This window comes from Hermetia illucens, chromosome 3, assembly GCF_905115235.1.
Source record: "Hermetia illucens chromosome 3, iHerIll2.2.curated.20191125, whole genome shotgun sequence".
In the NCBI taxonomy this organism is placed as follows: domain Eukaryota; kingdom Metazoa; phylum Arthropoda; class Insecta; order Diptera; family Stratiomyidae; genus Hermetia; species Hermetia illucens.
Window position 1 is genome coordinate 77,398,124 of NC_051851.1, and position 18,724 is coordinate 77,416,847.

The 18,724-nt window shown below is 42.7% G+C and overlaps 1 protein-coding gene across 2 annotated transcripts in view; it reads right to left on the minus strand.

Moving 5' to 3' along the window:
- LOC119650677 (pyruvate kinase-like) overlaps positions 1-10,216 on the minus strand; it is a 40,589-nt gene extending 30,373 nt beyond the window's left edge. For both annotated transcript variants that reach the window (XM_038053629.1, XM_038053628.1), the window contains exon 1: positions 10,049-10,216. The gene's annotated coding sequence lies outside the window, so the exon portion shown is untranslated. The remainder of the gene's footprint in view (positions 1-10,048) is intronic.
- Between the last annotated feature and the right edge of the window lie 8,508 nt (positions 10,217-18,724).

Sequence of the window (18,724 nt, forward strand, 5' to 3'; positions counted from 1 at the left end):
ATGGAAAATGCAACTTCAATAATATACGTAGACCGGTCTTCTTAACTAACAATATGTCAGGTCTGTTATGTGGTGATGGCGATCAGTTAGAACTTGCCAGTCCATGCTTGTATGCAAGGTTTTGAGGGATCATCATCATTAACGGCGCAACAACCGGTATTCGGTCTAGGCCTGCCATAATAAGGAACTCCAGACATCCCGGTTTAAAGCTGTCTGGCGTCCTGACCTACGTCATCGCTCCATCTCAGGCAGGGTCTGCGTCTTTTTCTTTTTCTATCATAGATATCCCTTATAGCAGATCCTGCCTCAGATGACGCGAAGGCGTAAGCCAGGACGCCAAATTGCTTTTAGGGATATCGAATTGGTAGAGCTCGGTACGAAACTGGGATATCTGGAATTTTTTTCTCAGACTAAACTTTTAATAGCAGGCTTCGGTTTAATTTTCGTGTTCACGCTGAGCTTACAGAAGGCTTGGCTTCGTTTGTTTTTAAAGCAATGCATTTCTTGATATAATGGCTTTTCAATCAACGCAAATCTCTGATTGATGCATGTGCTCTTTATAAGCTATCATCATCATCATCAACGGCGCAACAACCGGTATCCGATCTAGGCCTGCCTTAATAAGGAACTGCAGACATCCCGGTTTTGCGCCGAGGTCCACTAATTCGATATCCTTAAAAGCTGCCTGGTATCCTGACCTACGCCATCGCTCCATCTCAGACAGGGTCTGCCTCGTCTTCTTTTTCTACCATAGATATTGCCCTTATAGACTTTCCGGGCTGGATCATCCTCATCCATACGGATTAAGTGACCCGGCCACCATAACCTAACGAGCCGGATTTTATCCACAACCTGACGGCCATGGTATCGCTCATAGATTTCGCCGTTTGTCATGTAGGGCGCCAAAAATTCTTCTGAGGACTCTTCTCTCCAACGCGGCCAACAGTTGGCAATTTTTCTTGCTAAGAACCCCGTGGGAACTGGCAAGATCATTGTCTTGTACAGTAACAGGTTTGACCCTATGGTGAGATGTTTCGAGCGGAACTGTTTTTGTAAGCTGAAATAGACTCTGTTGGCTGCCAACAACCGTGCGCGGATTTCCTCGTCGTAGCTGTTATTGGTTGTGATTTGGATAGGATGATGGATCCCCTTACATAATAATGCTTTATGTCCTCGCCTGTTCATGTATTGCACTGGTGCCATAACAGTGCAGCCAGAAATGAGATGGTTCAACATATCTAACGCCGAAACGCACACTCTGCATGGGTCGCTGTCCACCCGCTCTTTCATTATAAGCTGGTATAAATGGCACAAATAAATCCTAATCCGTCTCAGTAAAGAGCTCCCCAGCACACAGCCATCTATTCGACCAATGGCTGCCAGGGGCAATTTACGTGTTTATCGTGCATTGCCCTCGACTTCCATTTGTCAATCCACTCGTGGCCTGATTTCACTTTACTCAGAGGATTATAAGGTAGATCTTTCAGAAGTCTGTCTCGGTCATAGCTTGGATGTTTAGGTTACCAATGGAATATTCGGCATGCGGCTCGACCTTAACAAATAGCTTGGATTCGACACTTGTCTAATTCAAATCCCATCAAAATGTCACGGCTAAACGTGTCTACTATTCGCAGCAGACTCCCAAGGCGGTCATCATGGTACCAGCAGACAACTTGATGTCACCTAAGCACATCAAATGCAACAGCTCGCACTTTGCACGTAGGCCATACTTTATTGCGAGACCGTGCACTCTATCATCATTCAGTAGTCTTGAAACGGGCGCCATAAAAAACCAAAGAGGACTCAGCGAATCTCTCAGGAAGATGCCTTCACATATTGGTACTATTAGATGAATTCACTGACAAAGTAGTATGCCAACCTTCCATGACTGTCGCCCTGTATTATTATTAACTTTATTTTTTCTAGCCACACATTTGATGTCAAAGCTAAGACCCCGCGAGCGTTTTCCATCAAAGGCAGTTGGCATAGCTAGAGTCAGCTATTTCTGACCAGGATCTAAGTGGGGAGAAGAATAGAGGCAGACTTTAAAAGAAGAAATCTAGCACAGCGGCATATTTGCCTTTTTTCGTTCGCTAATAATCCTTAACAAAGCGTTAAAAAATGTTAAAGAAATTGTCCTCATAGATCGTCATGTGAGTATCAGGAAGGTACCACCCGATCTTTGCGTCTTGTTCTTATTGACGCAAAGCATCATGTAGGATTTTTTTCACATGTGACGACTTTTTGATATGAAGGTAAATATAAGGACTTTAATAAGTTTGATAAAAAGCCTTGGCGTTATTATGAAGTTTATTACGGTATGTCTTCTCCTTCCGATTCAACCAAACTTGATAACAACGCATTTGCGTACGGATTAGTGACATGTGATGAAAAGTTTATGACAAGTTTATACAGATGAGGCTCAAAAAGAAATGTCGAAACTGAGCCTACACTTAAAAAAGGCAATGGTCACTAATTGTAGTCTACCCACTTGCGCGTAGCAATACTGAACATAATTTTATTAATAATTAAAAAGAAAAGTAACAATAAAGAAAAGATATTGTGGGTATTCCCTATACAACGCTAAGGAATGAGTGGATTTGACGTCATCGGTTACCGAATTTATTTTCTTTGTTAAGTTTAAAAAATGTGTCACTTTTCCGTGTATTCTGATGTAGATTTTATGCTTGCTAATCACCGGTCTAATACGATATGATCACTTTCGAAATGAGGACAAAAGCTGTCGAGATGGGGTTGTATTTATCCTGGAAAAATCGATAAATAGGCGCACTGGCGAGGGCTCATTAGCTGAGCTGTTTGAACGTCGAAGTTGATCGCCTAGGGGTCGACTGAAACAACGATGACTTAGATGACGTTAGATAGCGATTTGAGAGCTTCTCTCAGTCCTGACCAAGGAACGTAGCTACTACGATCTAGCTGACTAAAAAGGATCATAGGAGGATACTTTTCTAACTCCATGATCACTGAAAGCTTCATAATTTTGAACTCTATACAACGGCATAAGAACGGAAATGCACAGAAGATTAACTAATGATATAATTACAAAACAAGAGTCTGTGGCGTTCTACTTTTTCATTCATCAATCGTTGTAGAATATCACTGCATAAAATTATGAACTTCAGCAGATATGTATAGCGGAAACAGTGATCACGTTTGCACCAAGCGCACGATCCTGCAGAAACAACTATTTCGGTCTAAATGAAGTTTCGCATAAAGGCTCCTAACTTATGTAGCATAGTTCTATACTAGAATCAAAGCGATAATTGTAAGATCAGCAGAAGGTAATTTTTTCTTATATATAACTGTGAAGTAGACATTTATTTTGGATATAATACAGATTTTTATATTTTTTTAATATAAAAAATATTTCCTTTACAGCAGAAGTAACTTTTCTTTGTTTAAAAAAACCCTAATTTCGAACATAACCAATTGTGACCGTCGTTATCAACCGTAAATCAACAGACGGCTCCTGTAGGGTATGCCAAAAGCTAAGAAATGGAGAATGGTTGATTATTAAGCAAGAATGAACCGATATTTGAAAGTGAAGGTTAAGATTGGAAGATGGATAGATAAGGTTATAATCTTGGCGGCAATAGTTTGAAATGGGTCACATTAAAGGACAACTAGAGGCCTCTTACATGCGAGCTGGTCTGAAAGCACTAAGTGGCCGGAAAGAGGGACTTTCAATGAACTCCAGAAAAATATAATTTCCAATGGAAGAGGAGAAAAATTGTTGTCCTGGTTCTGGAATTTGAAATTTAGGTACTATTCGATCCAAAAAGACATATCTATATATTACCCGGTCCAGCTTATCAATTCATACTTAAGTTTTGAAGTTTGATGCGGTCATGACCGTTTGTGATTGTCTTTGAGCTTATGCTTCTAGTCTATGCTGTCAGTCGTACGTTTGACGATAAGGAAATTTTTAATTTCAGAAAAGGACTGCATGACAAATTGAAATGAGGAGACAATGTAGATGCCCTATGATCTACAAAGTAGCAAACAGGCGAAGTTAGCCAAAAAATAGCAGTGCGCAGTGCGGCGCTCACGTGTCATTGATACATTACAATCCTTGAAAGTCAGCTCATTTTTCGTTAATTCAAGATCAGAATAGTTGATAACGACCCTTTCATAACCCAGTGACCAACAATATTTAATTATATTTTATTACAGTTATCGCTGAGAGGGCAACATGTAAACAATTAGTTCTTTTGCATGAAACATTCGCCAGTATAATACGTAACGTGTTCACGCTTCGAACCAATGATACGTATTATATTACGTCTACCTCTAATGCGTGAGCACTTCTTATCACATCATCAATTCAGTCTTGCGTTTCTACTGATAAAAAACCGTATTGTGTGTAAAATTAATAACAATAGCGCCACAGTGGATCGTACAAAACTTGCCACGAAAACTGACCTTATCGCAAACCATGGGAATTCAATCATGCACTGAACAGGTGCAAGCAGATACATTTTTTTATTGTTTAGATTGCACTCAGGAATAGAAATCATAAATTGAATTAATGCCTCAAGGTCCCAATTTAGTAAAAATCCAATCTGTTAACCGCGTGATCAACGTTAAATTGAGTAAGAAGAAATTTCCGTTGTTATCTGCTTGTGTGAATTTGTCAATTAGTGACTAAGTGGAGTAAAAAAATATAATTTAATAGAGAAACTAGCAGTAATATGATGGAATGATGATTGAATTGCTCCTTGAGATGACCTTTGTAAAAAGAAAGAGTTAAAAAACGCTTGTTCGGGCAAAAATCAAATGTTTTAAATGGGACCTAAGAAAATGATTCATTTTTCAATGAATCAACGCTAATCGCATATATACAAGCCAGCGTAATTGAATCTTAACCGCGACAGTTGACAGGAGAGACTCAATAAGTCGATGCAGGATAGTTACTTCGTCAAATATAAATAACAAAAACTTAAGAAACAGGGAAAACAAATTGAGAAAATTGACGAGGAAAACAGGTACGATGACAATCAATCTGGCGAAAGTTGGGGAATGCATGAGTAAAGAATGCAGTTGTGTTATGGCAGTAACGTAAAAGAGGTCGTAATATCAAAGACCTTACCCGTAGAAAATCCTGACCTTAATGGTCATGTGGGTGAAAAGGCAGACGGTAACAGGTGCCATGGGGGAAAGGGGTTCGGAGCGCGCAATGAGGGTGGCGAGGGTATAATCGATTTTACGGATACCCATGATCTTGTACTTATGAATACATGGTCAATCAAACGATTGCCTCATCTTCCTACATTTTATAGTTGGAACAGTAAAATGAAATCGACTATATTCTCATAAGACGCCGACATTTTACCACTGTCACTGATTGCAAAGCCGTTCCCTTTGACACCATCGCACATCGGCCGTTGATTGCCGTCCTGCGAAATCAGCCACCGATAAAACAGCGAGGCACGCGGCGCATTAAATGGTGGCGATTTGGTGAGAAGAAAGAAGAAACGATCTCACTCACATGATTATCGAATGAATGTGGAAGAATCGTGGAACCAATGAAAGACACGATCCACAAAGCGGCCACTACAACCCTCGGGGTCACTAAGCCGGGTAGGTGGTACATCAACAGAGATACTTGGCTTTGGAATGATCATGTTGAAATCAAGGTCCGTGAAAAGAAACGCCTCTACCACAAATTTCTCGACGATAAAACGCTTGCTAATTGGCAAATTTATAAGAATGCTAACCGGGAAGCAAAGAAAGTGGTCGCTGTCATCCGAGCGAACCATCACAAAAATCTTTACGATAAACTGGACACTCGGGATGGCGAGAGAGATCTGTGTCGACTTGCTAAAAGCCGCAACGAACGTACACAGGATATCGAACACTTTTGTTGCGTTAATGACAAGAACGGTACTTTTTACCAACCGTCGAGCCGCAAAGGCGAGAATACTTTGAGCAGATTTCAACTGAAGAATTTGCTTATCCTCCACTTCCACAATCATTGCCGACATTTGGACCAGTTCCACCTGTCAGCGCAACTACACTTTGATCTTAATCATAAGGCCGAGGCATGTTTTGATCACATCCGAAATGAGGTGCTCAGAGGTGGCGGTGAGGAAGACGGGACGGCAACCCTGTCGGCCAAACCAAAACCAACTGGCCGAGGAGAACCTCCATAGTGGTGGCACCGGGAGATGCTGTACTCACTTTGGCTTGCCGGCTGTGATGCAGTAGGTGAATGCTCCAAAGTCTAATTAGGGCGATCCGAACCGAATCTGCACAGGGACTCATCTGAAGTGGCAATTTGTCACGAAACCTTACCAGGGGTATACTGGTACCATGGAAACCGGGATAGCCCATGGACTCTCATACTTCGGGTGAACTCCCATTGTTTGCGAGTGTAGCTCGGTTGTTTGCGGTTGGCCCCCTAGTGGGAGCTTCATGGGGGTTGTGGTTATGCTCAAGCGAGAAGAGACCTTCAGGCCTCGGCGTGGTGTTGCGTTTCAACACGGGTGCCGTACTGCTTAGTTCGGTAGAGATTTAGGTATGTCTTGCATCCACCAGTATGAATGCTAAGCTATGCACTTGGTATAGACTGGTACCGTTGTTGCTTGTCTCAGCGGCGCTCTGATTGTGGTCACAAAATCAATCCGTGCCTTAAGAAGACCGTGGGATTAAGTCGTCCAGACAGGTGCTCACGTTAAACCCTCAAAGACTTAACTGTCAGCGCAACTGAAATCGAGGAGGCAATAAATGAAATCGGGGAAAGCTACAGGACCAGACGACATCGCATCTGAGCTCTGGAAAGCGAAAAGCTGAGACGCAACACTGTGGCTCAGTGAATTCTTTAATCGGGTTATTCAGGAAGCAAGGACACCATCTGACTGGCAAGAAAGTACCACTGTTCCAATATAGAAAAAGAAAGGAAGTCCAGCAGAATGTTCAAATTACCGTCCAATCCGGTTACTTTCCCATACCATGAAGATTTTCAAACGCATTCTTGACAACTGTATTCGCGAAATCTTTGAAATAACTGTGAATCAAGCCGGATTTGTCAAAAACTGCAAAACTACTGACGCAATACACGCTGCGCGGTTACTCATGGAGAAACACCATGAGCAGCATCGCCCTCTTTACATTGCATTTCTGGATCTAGAGAAAGCGTTTGACCGTGTGCCACACGAACTCATTTGGTATGCTTTACAATACTTAGTGCCAGTAGAACTTGTGCGCTGGGTTCAATTGCTCTACTACGATCCGAAAAGTAAAGTTCGAAGTGTGGCCGGTGTATCAAAACCGTTTCGTGTCTCTGTTGGTGTTCATCAAGGAAGTGCCCTCTCACCACTCCTCCTTGTTCTTGTTATGAACACCGTCACACGGGATATCCAACGTTCAGTGCCCTACACATTGCTTTATGCAGATGATGTTTTCCTAGCATCTGATAGCAAAAATGATCTCGAGCAACTTGTCCAAACATGGAATGATCGCTTCATGCAACACGATCTCAGATTGAATCTAAATAAAACTGAGTTTTTGACGACCGATCCTCTCAAATTTAAAATTTACTGCAATGTCGTCCGTCCTGTCGCCCTCTATGGTACTGAGTGCTGACCGACTATAAAAGACAATGAACGTCGTCTTGCGGTAATGGAGAGGAAGATGCTGCGTTGGACTAGTGGCGTCACACGTTTTGATCACATCCGAAATGAGGATATCCGCGATCGTTATGGCGTTGCATCGATCGTTGAAAAATTGCGAGAGAGGCCACGCGATTCGTGGTAACGAGAATTCACTTGCCAAGATTAGTCTGAACATCGAAGTCGATGGTAAACGACCAAAAGGCAGGCCGAAACAACGGTGGCTTGATACAATGGCAACGGTGATTGCACCCAAATCATCGATAGAGCCAAATGGCGAAACCGATCACGACGAGCCGACTCCGCCTGTGAATGGGACAAAGGCTGAAGAAAAAGAAGTTGTTTCTTCAGAACAAGTTGGGTGTTCTGATTAGCTATCGCGTTCTAAATTGATCACAGGAAACAAATAGCAAAGAAGTCGTTTCTGAAGACAGTGGCATCGATCTACATGTTATTTACCGCACGTCTACTGACCCTTCAGAGCAAAGTTGACGCAGTCTTCCAAAATAGTTTCCTTTTTCTCTTACAAAGAAAGATTAGGAAAAAAAGAACGAAAAATGAACTTCGGCATGAGTTGGGGAGAGAAGGATCTCCTAGGTTTCTTATTTACGAACAAGTCTTTTTGGGTTATTCCTTTTTTTTTAAAAAAAAACTGTAATTGATGGTTTCGTTCACGGCAAAGTTAACTTATCAAACACTGCCTCACCTCTGCCATGAGAACGACCTTTCTGAAAGAGGTAGCCCTGCTTGTTTTCTTTTACAAGCCTAAGCTGGTCGAAACAAATAATGTTATTTTTAAGTCCTGAGTTCACTTCAACTGGATGATGAATCGCGTCAATTAGGGAGAAAACAACGTTCATATTTTTAATGAAGCCAATTGTTGCAAAACCACTGAGACTGAATGGTTTGTCCATGACAGAGCAAATCATCAGGCGATACACTTTTGTGAGCGTCTTACTACTACTTCCGGTGGCGCTGCTGAAAACGCTGGCACTATTTTTATGATCGTTTGGTTACAGCTGTTATGACGAAAAACTACGAAATGGATATAGAATGGTGAAAAGAACGATTTATAAATTCTGCCCAATCAAATGAAAGTCACTCTCGAAAGGCATGTATTATACAGTCAACGTACTTAAAAGGCTCATCGAACAGATAAAATAACAAAGGTCAACAAAGGCAAATCTACTATATGTATTCGAATGCTTGTTTGAAGTGAAGATAGTTGTTATGCAAGGCAGAGATAATCCTATTTTGAAGGTTTGAATTTTTATAAGTATCAACAATGTCTGCCTTAAAGTATCCCTTGCTCTGTGTGTGGATAGTGACTCATAGATAAATTTCCATGTTAGATGCAAAGCGAATTTTTTGTCGATACTGCTTAGACATCGTATTTGCGTCAATAAATTTGGTAACCACTCGGAACTGGCTCTACAAGTTCTTTATACTTAATATGGTTTCGGAGAATGAAAGTAGTTGCAACCTAATACATCCCGCTTTTGAACTACTAATAACACCGATGCGGTGGTTCCAGATGATGCTGCACAAGACTTTCTTCACGTAATTCAATTCTCTGAATCTCATCCGGCCAATTATCCGGTTAGTCACAGAGCCAACGAGGGGTACCCCCTGCATGAAAGCGAAATGGTAATTTAATCTTCAGAGGTCAAATAATGGTCAAAAATACATTCATTTTGATTTGGATGACACAAAAAAGCTGGTGCGAGATAAGAAATAATCGCTAGCGATTCTAGCTAGACTTGATCATTGCAGACTTGCACTAGACTGGCACGTGTTTTTGTTGAGGTAACTTGAGTTCATTTGTTAATAATCTTTTCCGATAAAGTCAAAAATAATCCATGTTCCATTGCACCCCTGATAATCGAGCTAGTCAGGAATACCGGCTAACCATATGGATCCAACGAAAAAAAAATGATTTCTAAGTGACGAAAATAAGTCATCGTAAACAATGGATGTATAAAAATAAAAGAGAGGAATTCAGAAAAGTTCCATATGATCGGGTTAGTGACGTAACGCGGCTGCGCAGCCCAGAGATAATCCACGCATTAGGTTAGTGCCGAAGCTTGCAGCAGAGGGGTTGGGGGCACGTTTGATGTGCCGGTATGGAGCGGTAATGACTTCTATTTCACCTTTAGATGGCTGACGCCACCTTGAATAATGTCATAGAGGCTTTATCGTTGGTACTTCCTCATTGCAATTCACTGGAGCGATAAGAATATGCTCTGGGCGTAGATTGCGATATTGGCACCATCGCCTATTTTCTATTTCGAGTCTAAAACGTAAGTAAAAGGAGAAATTATATAAAAAATGACCATTTTCCCTAACAGTCCCTACATTTTCAAAGCCTTCACTATCCCTAAATCCCTAAAGATCCCTCTAATTAAAACGTAATTTACCTTGCTGTTTGGTATTTCTCTTCCTTGACACTAAACAAAAACTTCAACAAGTTAGTCTTTCACACACGGTCCTGCTCCTGAAGGATCGACACTGGCTCAAAACTGAAGGGTACCCGTCCGTTTCCACGTCTGAGTAACCGCGAAATAAGCAACGAACTGAATCAGCTTCTGAGTCTTCAGCATGGAAATTCTCCGGAGGGGCCGGGTAGCTTTTGCATTAGCAATTCCAGCCAGCAGACGACTCAGTCATCCGCACACTTACTCATCCCCTGTTAGCGTGTATAGGAAAGTAACGCTCATTATTCAGTTGTGTTTTGTGGGCGCTCTCATCCGCTATTATTATCTGAAATCTCGTATGCCGGATTGGAACCGGTTCCAATTTTAATATTAAATACTCGAGATTGAGATTGGGCTGCAAATTGGTAGTGGGCTGTGCGTATGTGGCATGAGCCACGATCGTCAATGTGTATGGAGAATGATACGCCGGGACCGGTTGATTCACTCTCTCTTCGCATTTCCAGTGAAGAGGAAAATTGGAAATATAAAGCTTTTTATGAATTCACCACGATGAAGCCCTGAAAGTCACTTGGAATTTCGATGTAATTCATTCTATCAAAAGTAGCAGATATGGCCGGTCTTATCGGTTAACTACGTATGCATATTTAACTCAGGCCTAAGTCATGACTGTTGTACGTGTTTTACATTTGTCCCATTGCTGCATGTTTATCATTTGCAAAGAATTAACTGTAAAGATAAAATGAAACAGTTTTCTCTTCATATTATCGCTAAAATATGAGAAAATAAAAGTGGCCACTGAGATCAACGCGCTACTATGACGGAACATATTCATACGAGAATCGCGTCACAGCAGTTCGGAAACCACCGTTGTTAAGGGGGTCATCCCGTGTGAAGGCCGTTTTTTTTGCCTTTTTTTGAAAAATTATTTTGAAGGATAGAAACGTGATTTTTTCACCATATGTTTATTGATATCTCTAGTATATGTGATAAATTTTTCAGCTTGATATCGTAGCTAATTTTCGGAATACGTGTTAATTTATGCACCCATCTCCAAAAAAAGGTGTTTTTCTGCTGCCACGCTGGAGGGCGCTGTGTTCTGAGGAAAAAAAAACTAAACGGCATTTTAATGTGGGCAATATTCCACGGTCCGCAAACTAGGATAATTAGAAAATATTAAAAGGGTAAATTTTAGGCGGGCTTTTAAACTTCAATTTTTGGATTTTGGTGTTTTTTACGGCTTTTTTTATGAATAAAAAAAACTACCCGTCCGATTGAAATTATCCTAGTTTGCAGACCGTAGAAATATGTATTAAAGAAGTTGTGAAAATTTCAAAGAATTTGGTTGGATAGATTTTGAGCTATGGTGGCAGCCGATTTTCAAGATGCTGTTTCGAGAGAAACTCATTTGAAAATTTAAATGTGATTATCAACAGTAAAATTTTAATTCACCATTAATCTGCTATACCTGGTCCATAGAGAGCACCCTCCGTTTCTTCAAAATGTCTTGTAAGACCGATTGTTGCTCTCTGGTTTCAATTTTGGCTCTTTTAGCGAGATCAGTCGATCGTCGGTCGGACCGCCAAATTCGCGCTTCATTACCGCGGTCGGCATAAACCTGACATATGTGACCAACTCGACATCCCATTGTCACTAGGATTTTGAGAATGCCATTGATTCCTTCATTGAAAATAATTACAGCCAGAAAAGTGGCTATTTCTACGACCTTGGCCCCAGAATGAAGGTGTTTAGCAGCGAAAGTCCAGATCAATGCATTTAACGACTCATTGTTATTCTGGGTCTCTGCTCCTAAACATCTGTTCAGGAGATCATCTCGTGACAAATCTACATAGATTGGTTTGAAGACTGTTTGAACTTCTTCAGTCAAAGGTGCCTGCTTTGCGCCATTTGTATCAGCTGTCCTCGTCTGCTGGACAATTTTGATGCTGAGGATTTTCGTCTGTAGAACATATATGGAAGAAAGTTTCCCAAATTTCTTGCTTCATTCCTTCTATCGAATTTGCGTGTTGACGAATAGCCAGCCCAAAAAATGTAGTGAGGTCCTTATCAGTAAGTTTTCCAGCCCCTTTTCCACTAATGCCTTTGTGATTCTTCTTTGCATTTCTAAGCCGCGTTCCCATTCTTTTCTCGACATGTCCTACACATTCCTTTTTTACTACTACGTATATTTTATTATTTGCAGAAATACCGGAGAAAACTCCAGCAAAATCCAATATACAATATACAAAACTTGTCACAATTGGAACATCCATGTTCATGCTTGCTAAAGGTTTCTTTGCTGATGTTGATGCGAAGTCCTTTTTCTTCTCTGATAACTATCGATTCCCATGAAATACTCGTTTCTTAGTGCGAGCATGACGTTGAACGTTAAAGCGATCTCCCCTCGTACGATCCATTTAAAAAAATCACTGAACACACAAACAGCACAATACAAAATATAACTGAGTATAACTTGAACGCCTTTCAGTGCTCACTCTAGACTGAATTATCCTTTTTATTCCAAACAGCAAATAAGTTTAGACAATTGAGTGGTTTTCTATCTTTTTATATTTATATCTGTGTTCGAATTTATAAGGCTCAGGTAAAAAACTAACAGGTAAAAAAAGATTCGATGCTCTTTCTAACCGAGTACTCTAACCGCGGCTGCAAATTCCTTACCTGTTTCACACTGTAATTTCTGAACAACTCGGAATATCGGAAAATCCCTTTGTCCACATATTCTCCACTATATATAGATACAATTCGTGCAAAAAAAATCGATTTCTCCAACCCGACACACGGGATGACTCCCTTAAAGTTTTGTGTAAAACAAAACTTTATTAAAATCGTTTCGCTGTGTGTCTGTCTGCCACATGCACTTTTCTCCAAAACGGCTAAGCCGATCCGAACGAAATTTGGTGGACAGATGGGAACTATGAAATCCCACGCAAACAGAGAGTGGTATAAATTTAGGTTGAGTTTAAAGGGGGCTCGCTATACATGCAAAGGGGGGATTCAAAACATTTTTCACCGGATATAGTGTAGGGTATCAAATGAAAGACCTCGATTTGTACTTTTCGAAACTGACACTAGTTTTGGCGTAAATTGCAAAGTGCGTGAGTAAGGAGTCAAAATTTACGCACTTAAACTGAGACAGGACTCATTTTCCGAAACTACCCAACCTAAAAATCCGAAAAAATCGGAGTGGTGCGCTTAGATGAAATCTAGGCCTCAAAATATGTCCCATTCCGATATCTGCTCAAATATACTGAAAAACCTCCCTTAAATTCATCCTAGGACTTCCGAATTTTGTATCAGCATAGAGGACAATGTTTCGTATATACGCCCTAAATTTCATGGAAATTAGGCCATTAACGCCAGTTATAACAGTTGAAGTAGCAATTTCGCGCGAATTAACTGCTTCCAAAGCCATGCAAATAAGATGCTGACGTCATAATTAACGGGAATAATTGACATTCACGTGAAATATTAAAGTCGCATTTATAAAGAATCTACTTCTCTGCAGCCCTTTTTAAGGTTTTGCGTAAAGCACTTATGTGAAAGCTAATCCTCGAGAGATGTCCCATTCCGGTATCTGCTCATATAGGGGTCAAGCAGTGCACTGCAGGATAGACTGACGCGGAACATAGCTCCCTGAGGCCAACCTATCTCTCCCTGAGGATGAGCTGTCTCTCCTCTGGCACGGTGCGTAGCTTTTCAGGGGCCAAGCCTCTCGTCTACCAAGACCGTTAGTGAGTGGTGATAGCCACACCCTGTACGAGGTGACCCTACTTTTAACAAAACGCTACGGATCTAGACTGGGGAGTCGAAAAACACCTCCCCCAATCCAGGGTGTTATGCGAACCGTGCCCATTGGATAGTTTGCAGTCGGGGGTAACTGACTGTATTCGAACGGCGCCTCACTGATACATGGTGGCCTTAGTGAGTAAGTTAGACCTTACCGTGCTACGGGACCTCTTAGCCCCCATACTCGTGGGAATCAAATGAGTACAAAAAAAGAAAAGAAAACGAAAACCAAACAAGCGGGGCCCCGTACCGCATAAAAACTAGTTAATCAGGCGGAGGCACATCTCCGAATTCCTGAGAGCCAGGTGATTACACCCAAGAAGGCAGAAGTTGAAACGTCAAGCAGTGGATCCAAGGTTAACATTGTTATACTGCGTGGACAACAGCCAACGAACACCACTGCTCAAAGAGCAGGGATCAGCAAAAGTGCGTCTCAGATAAACATAACAGACGTCAGGAAGGAGACAGGTCTCAGTGGCGCCGGTGTTAAATGGTACCTGCGCTATTTGAAGGAAGGCCTGAAACCAGAAGAGGCCCTTAAGAAGGCTCAGGACAGACCAAAGCCATTTCTACCGGAGCCGAGAAAGCGGGGAGCAGCAGGGATCAGCCCGCATGAAGGGAATGCTCCCAAAAAATCCTAACCTGAAACCAGGGGGGGAGAAAACCCGAGCAGGTCAGGAGTGAAGGCAGGACCCAGGAAGCCCGCCATTAGCTATGCTAGCGCGGTCAACAGCATTCGACTGGTCATACTGCCAAAAATGTTTCCCGAGCAAATACTCACTCGTGAGGAGCAGGAAATCATTGAGCACCTTGTCGTCAGGCAGATGATCAAGGGTTGGACTTCGAAACTGGTGTTCACCGGGATACGCTTTCGACCAGGCCTTATACTGGTGGACTGGGAGACGGAAGACACCGCAGACCTAGGACTTCTAGGGCTCAGGGTGGACAGCGATGCGCAGGAAAGCGCCATGTCGGAGGAGGAGGGTGACACTCCGCCGGTGGAGAAGAGCTCCAAACAATAACGGAGCCAATGGTCAGCACTAAGATAGCTCAGATAAACCTCCACCATGCGAGAACTGCATCTGTAGTGATTGCAAGGGCACGTTCCAAGGAGAAATTGGAATAGTGCTGGCTCAGGAACCCTGGGTGTACCGGGGGCAGATTCGCGGTCTGCAAGGAGGAAGCATGCAGGTAATTTGGGACTCCTCTTGTGAAAAACCAAGAGCTTGCATAATTCTTAAACGTAATTTAAAATACATATGTCTTTTAGAATTCTTAACCGGAGACCTTGTGGCTATCCAAGTCTCATTGGAAGCCGGGAGGAGCACTCTAGAGGCAGTTGTGGCATCGGGATACTTCCCAGGAGACGAAATCAGGGCTCCACCGGAACAAGTCGCAAAATTGACGAAGTATTGCGAGAAGAGGGCGTTACCACTTCTTCTCGGCTGCGATCTCAGCGCCCACCACGAAGTCTGGGGAAGCAGCGACACCAATCGTAGAGGTGAGTAACTTCTAGAATTTATTCTTAGCAATAAGTTAGAAATATACAACGTAGGGAACACTCCAACATTTGTGAACAGCACCAGACAAGAGGTACTAGATATAACTCTAGGAAATACCGTAATGAACGAAATGGTCAGGAATTGGAGGGTGTCGGATGAACCCTCTATGTCTGATTACAGGATAATCAGATTCGATATTGAGGGTAACTCCGAAATAGAAAGAATAATAAGGAATCCCAGGAGAATGGATTGGGAATCCTACGCAACGAACTTGAGCAACAACATTGCCCACCTTCAAGGGGGCGGTGACATCAGGAGCGAACTGGAATTAGAAACGGTGGTGGAGAACCTCAACACAATCGTCATTCACGCATATGAGGCCAGCTGTCCGGCTAAGACAGTCAAGTCATCAAGGCTGTAGCCAGAGACGGGGGAATATCCTGTCTGCTTGAAAAAAGAAGATGGGACATTTACCGAGAATGAGGAGAAGAGGGTACACCTGCTTCTCAGAACTCATTTCCCGGGGTCCTACCCCACAGTGGCAGAGGACAACATTCTGCCTGACATCCCAACAACGAATAAAAGGGGAGGGAAAGAGAGCTGGAAACTAGCAAAAGAGGTATGCTCAGAAGCTAGGCTAAGATGGGCAGTGAGAACTTTTAAACCACTGAAATCTTCCGGAGTAGATGGCATTTTCTCAGCACTTATCCAGAGAGGCCTATCTGAGAATTCTGAGGGTGGTAAGGGGGAGCATAGCACTGGGATACATACCAAGGGCATGGAGACGGACAAAAGTGGTCTTTATTCTAAAAGCGGGTAAAAAGGATCCTTTTCACCCTAAATCTTTCAGACCAATTTGCCTAACATCATTCGTACTCAAAACGGTGGAGAAGGTCATAGACAACTATATTAGATCTAACGTTCTAAAGCGTAATCCCCTACATCAACTGAAACTTCTCTGTATCGGCTAACAGAGGTATGCGGGATGTCATAGAAACAAAAGAAATTGCACTATGCGCCTTTACACATCTGCAAAAACATATGCTTCACTCAGCAAAAAACATCTTATTTCTTAACACAGTATGCCAATATTTGAAATTGAAACTGTCACTATATCTAGGAATGATTACAGTCGTCACAATGAATAATAAGCGGAACGTGCTGTGTTATATTAAAATCTTTAAAATATTGCAATCCACAGCTGAGAATGACGGATGCCGGCAACTTCCAACCTCCTTGGTGGTTGAGACAGAAGAGATCGCGCACAGAGATACAAGATGCCCTGAGCCGCAAAGGAGTGGGAAACACCCTGGCATTCTGGATGGGCAAAATGCTAGAAAGCAGGCAAATAGAGGTACTGACAGGTACAAATTTTATTATCATGAGCACCACTCAAGGCTGTCCACAGGGTGCGGTACTATCGCCGCTGATGTGGAGTATGGTAGTGGATGAACTCCCAGACGTGTTAACAAATACTGGAATACAAGTCCAGGGTTACGCGGACGATATTGTTTTAAGCTGTAGGGGCAAATATGAAGATACCCTATGTGATAGAATCCAAACTGGACTAAGGGTTACTACTGCCTGGTGCAGGAAGGTGGGACTGCGGATCAATCCAGCCAATATCACCATAGTACCATTCACTAGGAGGCGTAAGCTTGATCACCTGAGAGCCATAACATTACATGATATGGAGGTGAAACGAGAAACAGAGGTAAAATATTTGAGAATTACGTTAGACCAAAAATTACTCTGTCCGGATAGCTGAGTGGTTAGAGCACAAAGCTATCGTACGGAAGGCCACGGTTCAAATCTCACTGGTGGCAGTGGTATTTGTATCGTGGTTTGCCGTCGGACACCAGTCGACTCAGCTGTGAATAAGTACCTGAGTCAAATCAGGGTAATAATATCGGGCGAGCGCAATGCTGACCACATTGCTTCCGGCAGGCTATTCTGTAGTGTACCCTTACGGTCTTGAATGAAGTGCTCTAACACAAGACCCTGATCCAGTTGGATTGTTGCATCAACGATTATATTAAAAATTACTCTGGAAGACACATGTCGGAAAGCCACGAGGGCTCTGATGACTTGCAGATCCATAGCAGGAAAAAAATGGGGTTGCCGCCCAAAGATACTACTTTGGATATATACTGCAATAGTAAGGCCAATGATTACCTATGGAGCGGTAATCTGGGCAGAAAGAACCGAACTCAGCACACAAGCTAGGGAATTACATAAGCTCCAAAGGATGGCTTGCGTGTGTATCAATGGGGACATGCCCAACGGCATCCCTGGACGCCCTTCTGGGATTAACCCCTCTCCATCTGCACATACAAATGCAGGCAAGGAGGGCAATATTCAGCATGGCCGGTAGTATGAGTGAGGCGGGCAGCTGCCTAAATCGAAGCAAAATTGCTATTCTTTCTAGGCGCTATCCCGAATTACTGATACCAAAGGATAACATACAACGAGGTTTTACTTTGATGAGAAGTTTGAAACACGTTGGAGTAACAAGACAAACGTGTGGCTGCAACATACGGCTTAAACCAGCAACTGATTATTTGGTACACTGACGGATCCCTCACAGCAGAGGGAGCAGGTGCCGGTATCATTGGTCCAAGGAAAATGTACTTTGAACTCCGTCATGCTATTAACATAGTATGCTGGCAACGTACTCTGTACTATCCTCAGTAAAACAAAAATAAAATGCTGAGATCAGGGAAAGAGATAAATAGAGTATAGTTGGAGTTATTCTACTATGCTAAATCCTATCTGATCTCTCTTGGTGACAGGCCCCGCGACAGGTCGACCAAGAAAATGCATAGAATGTCGTTACAAACATGATGATCGGATTAAGTCACAGGCCTCGGAGAAATGCTAGGGCGTCCACCTCAGTCGACGCGGCAGGACGGGCCCCGGTCCTGTCGAGAAATGGGCAAGGGTTCTTGACGCATGGACGGCGTCAGGACGTAAGCAAGTTAGTCCGCACACAACGAACAAAACAAATACGTGTCTGCACGCTAAATGTTGGTACCCTAACTGGAAAGACCGAGGAACTCGCAAGAGCCCTTCGGAAAAGGTGCATTGACATCTGCGCTCTGCAAGAAACCCGATGGTCTGGTTCCAAAAGCTGCGACATTGAACGCGAACGCGGTAAAAATGGCTACAAACTTCTCTATTTTGGTAACCCACACACTCAATATGGTGTTGGCATTGCCATCTCAGAGGGTTTCCGTGATGCCATTAAAGAAGTCGAACGATTTGATGATCGGCTGATGAAGTTCACCATTATATCAGCTGATCGCACTATTCACTTCTTCACCGCGTATGCACCACAGACAGGCCGACCTGA